General features: G+C 43.3%; 1 protein-coding gene across 1 annotated transcript in view; it reads left to right on the plus strand.

The window, feature by feature from the left end:
• tbca (tubulin cofactor a) overlaps window positions 1–12266 on the plus strand; it is a 40243-nt gene that overhangs the window by 25384 nt on the left and 2593 nt on the right. The window lies entirely within an intron of this gene.

A 12266-nucleotide genomic window follows, 5' to 3' on the forward strand; every position in this document is an offset into this window, starting at 1 on the left:
TTAATTTGTTCAACCTCGACCCGCGGCTTCGTTCAGTTTTAAATTTTGGCCCACTCTGTATTTGAGTTTGACACCCCTGATCTAGAGATTTATCCGTTGAAAGTTCAAATATTACATATTGATGTTTCTACTTATTTTCAACTTTGATGAGTGGAGGCCTTTTGGGTCGCTGTTGTTAAAAAAATAATAATGAATCAAAAGAATCTGTCGAACTCAGGGCTTGCTTGGGGGGCAGGTCAGTGGCCTAGTGGTTGGAGTGTCCGCCCTGAGATCGGTAAGTTGTAAGTTCAAACCTCGGCCGAGTCATACCAAAGACTATAAAATTGGGAGCCATTACCTCCCTGCTTGGCACTCAGCATCAAAGGTTAGAATTGGGGGTTAAATCACCTTAAATGATTGCCGGGCGCGGCCACCGCTGCGGCCCACTGCTCCCCTCACCGCCCAGGGGGTGATCAAGGATGATGAGTCAAATGCAGAGAATAATTTCACCACACCTAGTGTTTGTGAAAATCATTGGTACTTCAACTTGAACTTTATAAATCAACATTGCACCTTTTAACCCAATGCGCCTAATATACGGAATCATTCTGGTTGTGCTTACCGACCTCGAAGCAATTTTATTTGGTACGTGGTGTAATAAGTGTGACCAGTAGATGGCAGTCACACATGAGATGTGAATTGTGAATTTCTCTAGTGACTCAAGGCGTTTTTACACAGTGAAACCCAATATCTAAGTTACTTTTAAAGCCGTGTGGGTGGTACAAGGAGCAGGTGGGTAGTACAAGGAGCAGGTGGGTAAAGTGTCTTGCTTAAGGACACGACGGAAGTGACTCGGATGGCGGAAGCGGGGATCGAACCTGGAACCCTGAAGTTGCTGGCATGGCCACTCTACCAACTGAGCTATACGTGTAGACTGCACTTTGACGTCAGTTAACAACACCAAAACTTTAAAATGTTCCATTGGAAATAAAGAACATTACACACGGCACTCAAAAATCTGTCAAAATGTTTTAGTACCGCTTGATGGATTGTCAGCCCATTACAGCTACTGTAGTCAGAGATACAAGTGTCACTATGGTGTGTGTATAAGGACAGCAAAATGGCACATATTAGCGGACATATTTGACGTTTTGTTTCACAATATTATGCAAAACCAACTTTTCTTACCTTCTGGTACCTGCTGATGTGTATTTGAGATCTGCGTTAGTTCTGAAAATTTGCGCAGGTCCGCCACTGTAGTTTGTGCGGACACCGTAGTCGATAAGTGTCGGGTTCAAACACTGATAACATCTATTAAACAGACAAAGAAGCAAGGAATCAGACAGAATTAAATTTGGCTCAATGAGGAGAGCGCGTACACCTGTACCCTTGTACAGTGTTCCACCACGCTCGGACGAAAGATTGTACGACGCCTCTTTTTTTTGGTCTTTCCCTGATTACATGGCAACAGCTGTTTCTAAAGGAAGGGGGTCGTAAACAGCCGCTGCCTTTGGTCACAAAACAGTTCAAAGAAAAGGTGCCTGGAGGGGAGTCCGGTCCTGCTTCCTCTCCGGTTTGTAGATCTCGGGTCGAGTTAAATCTTCCTGTGGATTGCAATACTTCAAAGAAACCAACACCCTCATGTCACTTCCCATCCTGCACAGTGGAGTTTTACAAGCCTTTTGCTTGGTAGGATCAAAGACATTGGAGCTACTCAACTGGCCTCAACGAAATTGACAAGATCTTGGGTTTAGGGGAACCTGCTTTAGGGGACAAGATCTTGGGTTTTGGGGAACCTGCTTGTCGTGACGGAGCGGTTGTTGCTGGACACACGACGGACTTTTGGGAGAAGGAGTGCCGCGTGCCTGACGACCCTTTTCTGTCGAGGTCGTGAAGATGTCTTACCTATTCAGAATTATGACAACAGGACATCTGCTGATTGGAGTAAGCGTTGCTCTGGTTTGTCGACAAATTGGAAGTTGCTAGCAGTCTTGAAAGTACCCCAAAGCTGATTGGAGGATGCGGGAAGGACTGTGGACACTTTGGATCACATCGGACTGTCTGCCCTGCAGGATTTTGAGGACCAGTCAAAGGCAATTCAGAGTGAAAAGCAAATTTTATTTTCACTCGCATACAAAACATTCTAACTTGGATTGTTTCCCTGGCTTGGAGACTCTCCCGAAGGACAGTGCAGCGAAGACACAACAAACTCCCTTGTCTCTCATGGACACACACCTGTCGTTGTTGACTTTGGACTAGCGACTGCACAAGATCAAGGCCGCGGAACAGAGACACACTGCAGGCTTACACACAAACATGCGTCCACAAAAATATACGCCACACATACATACCCCACAACCCCCAATCCAACGCCCTCGACGCAAATCCCATAGGGGGGATGGAAGGATGGTCAGCGCCTGAGAGCTTCGGCCTACCACCATGACCCCGCACTCCCTTACCTCCGTTGCCAGATATCTCGAGATCCATCCGTCCATCCATTTCCTACCGCTTATTTCCTTTAGGGTCGCGGGGGCGCTGGCGCCTATTTCAGCTACAATCGGGCGGAAGGCGGAGTACACCTTGGACTATTCGCCACCTCATCGCAGGGCCTATCTCGAGATGTACATTGTAATATGTATTGCTATGGAGTTTTTTTCCCACTCCAGACTGGGCCCCCTTAGGAGTCCAGTCTAGATTTTATTTTTTTACTCATCCTTCCCCAGCGTTTTACCTTTTTCCCCATCTTTTACGGGGCGCCTTGTGGCGACCCCTTTAGCGTTCCTGTTCTGTAAACCTGTACACTGTTTGTTTGTCTAATCTTGAACGGGTTTGTGCTGAAAACACCTAAAACCTCAAATTTTCTCAAAAGCTGACAGTGCGCCTTATAATCTGGTGCGTCTTGTATATGGACCAATATTGAGCCACAATACGCGGTAAAAAATGGATGAATGGATGGAGGTCTCGCAACTACGGTAAGCAGCCGCCAACCTTATTTTCCCCCGTAGAAGAAGAAGCGTGCGGTGCATGCTGGGATATATGACTGCGGCAGGCGTGCCGTTTCTGTGTGTTTATGTAAAGACCCCAAAATGGTTCCTGTTAAGAGACGCTTATGACGCAGAGTTTAAACAGAAAGTGATCAGTCACACAGTAGAAGACGGGAATAGAGCAGCAGCGAGAGAATTTAACATTAACAGCAGCGACACTGACTCGTTTAATGACGACTTCGACGAGACGGAGCCTGGCATGTTGGTTGCTGTATTCGCCCAACTGTTTGATTTGAACACTGAAGAAGAACAATTTGAGGGATTCGTGGATGAGGAATAACCTAATAAAGTGAGCTTTACATGTTTATTTTGTGTGTTGTGTTGTGTTGTTTGACATTAACGTTTGACAAAGTTGAGTTATTGATATATTATTGCTTTGCACTATTTCGAGTGTTACTATATTGTGATTGCACTAACGTTTGATTTACCGTAACAGTATCAGACTGTTTTTTACGTGTTTATTGAATCGGGGAAAATAATAAAACAGCAGTTTATTCATTTTGGGAGTGAACGGAGTTTTCAGAACGCTGGTTTGTAATCTATTAATAAAGTTTGACTGACCTATCTGTTTTGTTGACATTCCCTTTTATTGCAGCTCCATCTAAAGCAGAGGTCTCACACACGCGGGCCAATTGCGGCCCAGGAGACGTTATTTTGTGGCCCGCAACTCGATGTGAAAATTTAATGTTGGTGCGGCCCGCGAGTTTTATAGCGTCATTGTATGCCCTCAATTTTTCCGAGAGACTCCCAATTTTTATCACCCCTCCAGGGGTAATCATTCTCCCTAACAACGTTACGGGGGCACCGTGGAGGCACTGCCTTTAGCGTCCTCTACAACCTGTACAAATAGCATGCCAACCCAGCCTCAGTGAGGCCTCTGTAGACGTCGTTAGCGACTTCAAGACATAGTTGATCAACAGCCATACAGGTCACACTGAGAGTGGCCGTATAAACAACTTTAACACTGTTACAAATATGTGCTACACTGTGAACCCACACTAAACAAGAATGACAAACACATTTTGGGAGAACATCCGCACCGTAACACAACAAAACAAATACCCAGAATCCCATGCAGCCCTAACTCTTCCAACCCCCCGCCCCTTTTTGTAGCCCGGAAAAGTTAGGGCTACATGGGATTCTGGGTATTTGTTCTGTTGTGTTTATGTTGTGTTACGGTGAGGATGATTTCCCCAAATGTGTTTGTCAATCTTGTTTGGTGTGGGTTCACAGTGTGGCGCATATTTGTAACAGTGATAAAGTTGTTTATACAGCCACCCTCTGTGTGACCTGTATGTCTGTTGATCAAGTATGTCTTGCAGTCACTTACATAGGTTGGCAAAAGCCTCATACAATATGTGACTTGGCCGGCACATTGTTAGTATGGTGGAAAGGCGGACGAGTCGGCAGATTGTAGCAGACGCTAAAGGCAGGTTCATCACGGCACGCCCATGATATAGTTGTCAGGTTGAAAACCGGGAGATTGAATGCCCCGGGAGATTGGCACTGATATTTGGGTGTTTCCCGGAAAGATCGCGAGAGTTGGCAAGTATGTTGCTAGGGCGGGAAAGCCATTCAAAGAAGGTGAACTCATTAAATAAATAAATATGTTAGATTTATATCGCGCTTTTCTAAACACTCAAAGCGCTCACAGAGAAGTGGGACTCAACATTCATTCACACCTGGTGGTGGTAAGCTACATCAGTGGCCACAGCTGCCCTGGGGTAGACTGACGGGAGCGTGGCTGCCAGTTTGCGCCTACGGCCCCTCCAACCGCCACCTATCATTCATTCACCAGTGTGAGTGGCACCGGGGGCAAAGGGTGAAGTGTCCTGCCGAAGGACACGACGGCAGCGATTTTTTTGGATGTTACTAGGTGGGAAGCGAACCTGCAACCCTCAGGTTTCTGGCTGGCCGCTCTACCCACTACGCTAGGGGTGCCCACACTTTTTCTGCAGGCGAGCTACTTTTCAATTGACCAACTCGAGGGGATCTACCTCATTTATATATATCATTTATATTTATTTATGAAAGAGACATTTTTGTAAACAAGTTAAATGTGTTTAATGATAATACAAGCATGTGTAACACATATAGATGTCTTTCTTTCACGAAGACAAGAATATAAGTTGGTGTATTACCTGATTCTGATGACTTGCATTGATTGGAATCAGACAGTAATGATGATAACGCCCACATTTTCAAATGGAGGAGAAAAAAAGTTGTCCTTCTCATGAAAGTGGTTGGTTTTTGGCATCTAATTCATCCAGCTTCCATACACTTTACAAGAAAAACATTGGCGGCAAATTCCGCAGCTTGCTTGATTGACATTCACGGCACCCGAGGGTCTTGTGAGATGACGCTGGCTGCTGCCAGTTCATTATTATGAAAAAATGACAGAGAGGAAGGCGAGAAACACTTTTTATTTCAACAGACTTTCGCGCCGTCCCTTCCGTCAAACTCTAAAGGTCGACTGCACATTTTCTATCTTCACAATAAAAGCCCTGCTTCATGCTGCCTGCGCTAACAAAATAAGAGTCTCGGAAAGCTGGCGTGCACAAGTGATATGCACGCCAGCTTTCTGAGGGATTGCTTGTGCACGCCAGTTTTCCGAGACTCTGTATTTAGTTAGCGCAGGCAGCATGAAGCAGGGCTTTTATTGTGAAGATAGGAAATGTGCAGTCGGCCTTTAGAGTTTTGACGGAAGGTACGGCGCGAGAGTCTGTTGAAATAAAAAGTGTTTCTCGCCTTCCTTTCGGTCATATTTTAATAATAATGATCTTGCAGCAGCCAGCGTCATCTCACAAGACCCTCCGGTAACGTGAATGTCATTTAAGTGACGTCTTGGTGAAGATTGATGATCACTAATTTTTAGGTCTATTTTTTTTTTTAAAGCCTGGCTGGAGATCGACTGACACACCCTCCGCGGTCGACTGGTAGTTCGCGATCGACGTAATGGGCACCCCTGCACTACGCTATGCCGCGGGCCAAGTGCATGTTAGATTTTTTAAAGAAATCTTTTGTTGCGGCCCAGCCTCACCCAGTTTCTGCATCTAGTGGCCCCCAGGTAAATTGAGTTTGAGACCCCTGATCTAAAGGATGCATAATGTAACCCCAGCCTCTACTGTAGCATCTATTCTATGCGCCTTGTATACTGTATGAACAAAGTTTTAAAGTAGGCCATTCATTGAAGGTGCGGGTTATAATCCGGTGCGCCCTATAGTGCGGAAAATCCGGTACTTGTGCAATGACAAAGACAGTTAACGCCACCTTTTGATACTTCTTCCACTCCCCGTCCTTGCACGATACACCGCGACGGGGAGAAGAAGCTGCCGAAGGTGAGCCACGTAAATAAGACCGCCCACAAAATGACGCATCCGGTGCATCTTTTGTATGAAAGTAGACCTGACTCGACCCCGCTTATCAACGGTGCGCCCTACGGTCCGGAAAATACGGTGATCAAAAACAGTTTCCTATGCAAATTGCCTAACAAGCCTATTATTATGTTTATATTCATATGTTGTTCACTGTTCACTGGGCAGCCATGATTGAATGTGGCCCTCGCTAAAAACGAGATGACTCCCCTGATTTAAGGCTCCAATTACTTCACATCATATATTCCATTTTAAAAAATGCTTTGGGGAAAATATGGCATATTTTTAGTTTTTGCCATAAAAAACTGGGGGGAAAAAGTTAAAGTACCAATGATTGTCACACACACACACTAGGTGTGGTGAAATTTGTCCCCATCATGTCGCTATATCTTGCTGTGGTATTCCCATTGTTTGTTTACATTGGCAGCACTGTATGGCGTCACAGGAAATGGATAGTCGCATCGCAAATAGCGAAAATCAAGCATTTTAAAGCTTTTTTTTAGGGATATTCGGGGACCGGTAAAATTTTGAAAAAAACTTCAAAAAATACAACAAGCCACTGAGAACTGATTTTTATTGTTTTTAACCCTTTTGAAATTGTGATAATGTTCCCCTTTAAATAACTACTTAACCGCTGTTGTGAAACACCTTATGCCATAGTTTTCCAATTTTTGCAGAAGCTTCATCATCATCATTTCTTTTCATTCCTTTCATGAAAATGCATACATACAAGTCATGTGCATTTGACACTTTAATTGTTTTTTTTGTTTCTTATACATTTCCATGATCAGAAAGGAGCTTATGGAAGAATACCATTCTTATATATATCTGCCCCCTTTTAACACAAATCATTTTAGATTACTTTATAAATGTTCCTTCCACCAACACCCAAAACTTCAACATACTTTTGAATTTTCGTTTATAAGCCTACTGAAATGAGATTTTCTTATTTAAACGGGGATAGCAGGTCCATTCTATGTGTCATACTTGGTCATTTCGCGATATTGACATATTTTTGCTGAAAGGATTTAGTAGAGAACATCCACGATAAATTCGCAACTTTTGGTCGCTAATAAAAAAGCCTTGCCTGTACCGGAAGTTGCAGACGATGTGCGCGTGACGTCACGGGTTGTAGAGATCCTCACATCTGAACATTGTTTACAATCATGGCCACCAGCAGCGAGAGCGATACGGACCGAGAAAGCGACAATTTCCCCATTAATTTGAGTGAGGATGAAAGATTCGTGGATGAGGATAGTGAGAGTGAAGGACTAGAAAAAAGGAAAAAAAAGAGGGCAGTGGGAGCGATTCAGATGTTATTAGACACATTTACTAGGATCATTCTGGAAAATCCCTTATCTGGTTATTGTGTTACTAGTGTTTTAATGAGATTATATAGTCATACCTGAAAGTCGGAGGGGTGTGGCCACGAGTGTGGTGACCACCAGTGTCTCTGAGGGAAGCCACGGAGGAGGCGAGAGAGTCGCAGCTGCTTCTTGACAGGTGCAGGAGGAACGACACAAGCTCCGCTCATGTCTACGGTAAGAGCCGACTTATTACCACAATTTTCTCACCAAAACCTGCCGGTAGCATGTGGTAGAGAACCATGTTCGCTTGACAGCTCTGTTCCATATTAAAGTTTCACCGTCAAATTTAGGGAATGTAAACAAAGAAACAATGGCTGTGTTTGTGTTGCTACAGCCAGCCGCAATCCACCGCTTTCCACCAACATCTTTCTTCTTTGTAGTCTCCAGTATTAATTGTACAAATTGCAAAAGATTCAGCAACACGGATGTCCAGAATACTGTGTAATTATGCGATTAAAACAGACGACTTTTAGCCGTGATCGGTGCTGGAAGAACATGTCCGCTACAACTTGTGACGTCACATGCACGCGTCATCATTCCGCGACGTTTTCAACAGGATACTTTGCGGGAAATTTAAAATTGCAATTTAGTAAACTAAAAAGGCCGTATTGGCATGTGTTGCAATGTTAATATTTCATCATTGATATATAAACTATCAGACTGCGTAGTAGTGGGTGTCAGTAGGCCTTTTAAGCATTTTCACAATGATACGTCCAATCTAAATAAAAATTCAGTTTAATGCAGTGGTTCTCAAACTTTTTTTTGTCATCCCCCACTTTGGACAAGGGGGAGTTTTCAAGCCCCTCGTGCCCCCATCGGCCCAACAGAACGCTAATGCCAAGCTTAACATTTTCAAATTTATTGAAAATCAAGTAACATTCAAGTTGTATACATTCAAACTCAATAACATAAAATAACATCAAGTTCAATAAAAAATTAAATAACTGTGCAGCTGTGGTATAACTTGCATCAAGTTCAATGATAAATAAAATAACTACTCTGCCAGTTTTCTTTGAAAGAAATTAAGTGGCTTATTGACGTGATCGCGGTGTGTGGTCTCTAGGTGTCTCTTTAATTTGTTGGGTCTCATGCTGTCTGCTGCTAGCGGTTTTAGACACAGAACACACAGGGGTCTCTCCTCTGCCCCCACCACCGTTGCCGTGAATCCAAGAGCAAGATACTCTGCATCATATTTTCTTTTCGGTTGGCTTTTTGGTTGATTAAGCCTGTCAGATTTTTGTTTCTCTGCAGGCGCTGGCTCGACGACCTTTGAGGTGCGAGTCACAAATTTATCCATTTTGTGTAATTGTGGTCCACACATTAGCCTGCTATCCATCCGTGTGAAAGATTGTTCGGCTTAGCCCCACCCCCATTAGTTACTGTTGCTATGTCTGTCAAACTTTTGCTCCTCCCTAGAAATTTAAAGCCTCGAGGAAAAACGTAATTTACATTTACTTATATAGCGGATTTCACAGACAGTGTGTATTGAAAATGAAAGCATAGTAAAAAAATAAATCAAAGAATATAATAAAAAAATTAAAGCTGCAAGCAGCGTTGGTCGGGTCCGCCTTTGGCCGCTGCCAAGCCCTGGTCTAAGTCAGACCTACATAGAGGTCTTTGTTTCATGTCTCTACGACATTCCTAACTGAAGTTACAAGCAATTTTGTCTGGGTTTTTTCCTAGGGGGCGCTGGAGCAACAATTTTGACTTTTGGGGTTTGGTTTTTTATTAGATGGCAATTTTCGCCAGTCCTGATGTGTGTGTAAAATTTGGTGAGTTTTGAAGCATGTTTAGGGGGTCAAATTACAGATCCGCGTTTCTGGATGTTGTTGATAAATGGCTTTTGCTTTGCATAGTACAGCTTTAACTTGCACTTTGAAGCATTTTAAGGGGGTCAAGTTACAGCTCAAAGAGGCAAAAATTACATTTTTTAGGAAACTTTGCGCAGGGGTTCTTTGAAGGCGCGTAAAATCAAAACCGGAGCAGTAATCAAAACTTTGTTGGATAGTTTTAATCAAAAGGGTTCAATCTCTTTCCTGTGCGAGTTCGAAGCCCAAACGACAAACGCACTCGGAGGACTTTACGTTTGAAAAAGGTGACGGGTTTTTACAAAACTTTTATTTTGAAGGGGTAATTTTTTAACTTCCTGTTGATTTTTGCTGAAGGATGTCAATCATCTAAATGTAGGTCTAAGTGAGACCTACATAGAAGTTTTTGTTTCATGTCTTTCCGGCATTCCTACTGGAAGTTACAAGCAATTTTGTTTGTGTTTTCTTCCTAGGAGCAGTTTTTGCTGTGTTTTATTCAAAAATTGCGCTAGAGCGCATTTTTTAATTTTCGGGTTTAGTTTTTTCATTAGATCGCAATTTCTGCCAGTACTGATGTGTGTGCCAAGTTTGGTGAGTTTTGAAGCATTTTAAGGGGGTCAAATTACAGTTCAAAGAGGCAAAAATAGCATTTTTTGCGAAAATGTTGTATTGGAGGGGTTTGTGCCAACTTTTTGTTGATTTTTGCCCGAGAAAGTAAAATTATGAATTGTAAGTCAGTTCTACATAGAAGTTTTTGTTTCATGTCTCTATGACATTCCTAACGGAAGTTATGAGCAGTCTGTTGTAGTTTTTTTTCCTAGGGGGCGCTAGCGCGCAATTTTCATTTTTGGGGTTTGGTTGCTTAATAACTTGGGAAGGTTTGCTATACCGACGTGTGTATCAAATTTGGTGAGTTTTGAAGCATGTTAAGGGGGTCAAATTAGGGTGCGAAGGTGCGGAATAATAATAAAACACAGCAGTTTCAATAGGGTCCTTGGCCCATTGCAAAAGGACTCCTGTGGAGTCCTTTTGCAATGGGCCAAGGACCCTAAATAAAAAAATTTAAGTGAAATTTCCTCCCGTTCCTCGCCCCCCACCTGTCATGTCTCTATTCCCCACCAGTGGGGCCCGCCCCACACTTTGGGAAACGCTGGTTTAATGTAATTCCAGTTGTCTCTTTTTGTAACTCTTTTTAAATTCAAAGATATTCTTACAACGTTTTAATTAGGGGTCTAATGGTACGTGTATTTGTATTGAACCGTTTCAGTACGGGGGTTTTGGTTCGGTGCTGAGGTGAACTGAACGAGTTTCCACACGGACATATTAAGTAGCGTAAACAATACTCAAAATGCCGGACATTTGAGACATTTAAGAAACTCTGCCTTGACAGCCCCGCGAAAGAGGACATGTCCAGTGAAAAGAGGACGTATGGTCAGTCTATCCTAGCCCGATAGCGGCTAGCACCAGACATTTCCTCTTTTACTAACATGCTAACAGTGGCATTTTGAGTTATAGTTGCGTGTATTAACAATGTACGTTCAGGGTTAAGAAGGGGTTAAAAACAAAACAACATTTTTGAAGATCTCCGTCCTAGAGCCTCTGTTCCTTTGCAGGAAACACCACACCTTGGCGCAGTGGTTTACAATCTTTTATTCTTATACAATTGTTTTAAATGTTCAGAGTTTCTTTTCAGCTTCTGTGTCTCGCACTCATCAGCGTGCTCCTCCGTCTGGCTCTCACTCTGTTTGGCAGCCCCCCTCATGGTTTCCAACGCTGCTGATAAAGGAAACCGGTGATTAGATAACTCATCCCAGCTGAGGTATCTGCTCACCTGATTGCTGCTCCTGCACATCCCCCCCCCGCAGGGGACGTGTTAGACACGCCCCTCTCCACAACATTGTTAGCGCAACATCAGCATTTGTGAGGAGGGGACAGAGAGCGAGAGAGTTATGATAAACGCGCATGCGTCGCCAGGCTCTGCTTTTTATCCATTGATTTATCAGATTTAATTTTTATTATCTATAGCAGGGGTGTCAAAAGTCTGCCCCGGAGGCCATTTGTGGCCCACAGCTAATGTTTTAAAAGGGGAACATTATCACAATTTCAAAAAGGGTTAAAAACAATAAAAATCAGTTCCCAGTGGCTTGTTGTATTTTTGGAAGTTTTTTTCAAAATTTTACCGTTCTCGGAATATCCCTGAATAAAGCTTTAAAGTGCCTTATTTTCGGCTCTCTGCGAAGACACTGGCCATTTCCCTGTGACGTCACACAGTGCTGCCAATGTAAACAAACAATGGGAATACCACAGCAAGATATAGTGACATTAGCTCGGATTCAAACTCGGATTTCAGCGACTTAAGCGATTCAACAGATTACGCATGTATTGAAACGGATGGTTGGAGTATGAAAATATTGAAGAAGAAACTGAAGCTATTGAGCGAATAGCTATTGACGCTATTCATAGCCATAGCACGGCCGAATAGCTGCGTTAGCATCGCCGGTAAAATGTGCGGACCAAACGATCAGGATTTTCGCATCTTTTGACACTGGAGCAACTTAAATCCGTCGATTGGTAAGTGTTTTTTTCGCATTAAAAGTGGGTGGAAGGAAACGTAATATAGTTGCAAATGCATCTACAGGTTCTCCATACATCTCTGTTCCATGTCTGCTTTAGCACCGCCGGTAAATAGCATGT

The sequence above is a fragment of the Nerophis ophidion genome, linkage group LG08 (assembly GCF_033978795.1).
Source record: "Nerophis ophidion isolate RoL-2023_Sa linkage group LG08, RoL_Noph_v1.0, whole genome shotgun sequence".
Lineage (NCBI taxonomy): Eukaryota > Metazoa > Chordata > Actinopteri > Syngnathiformes > Syngnathidae > Nerophis > Nerophis ophidion.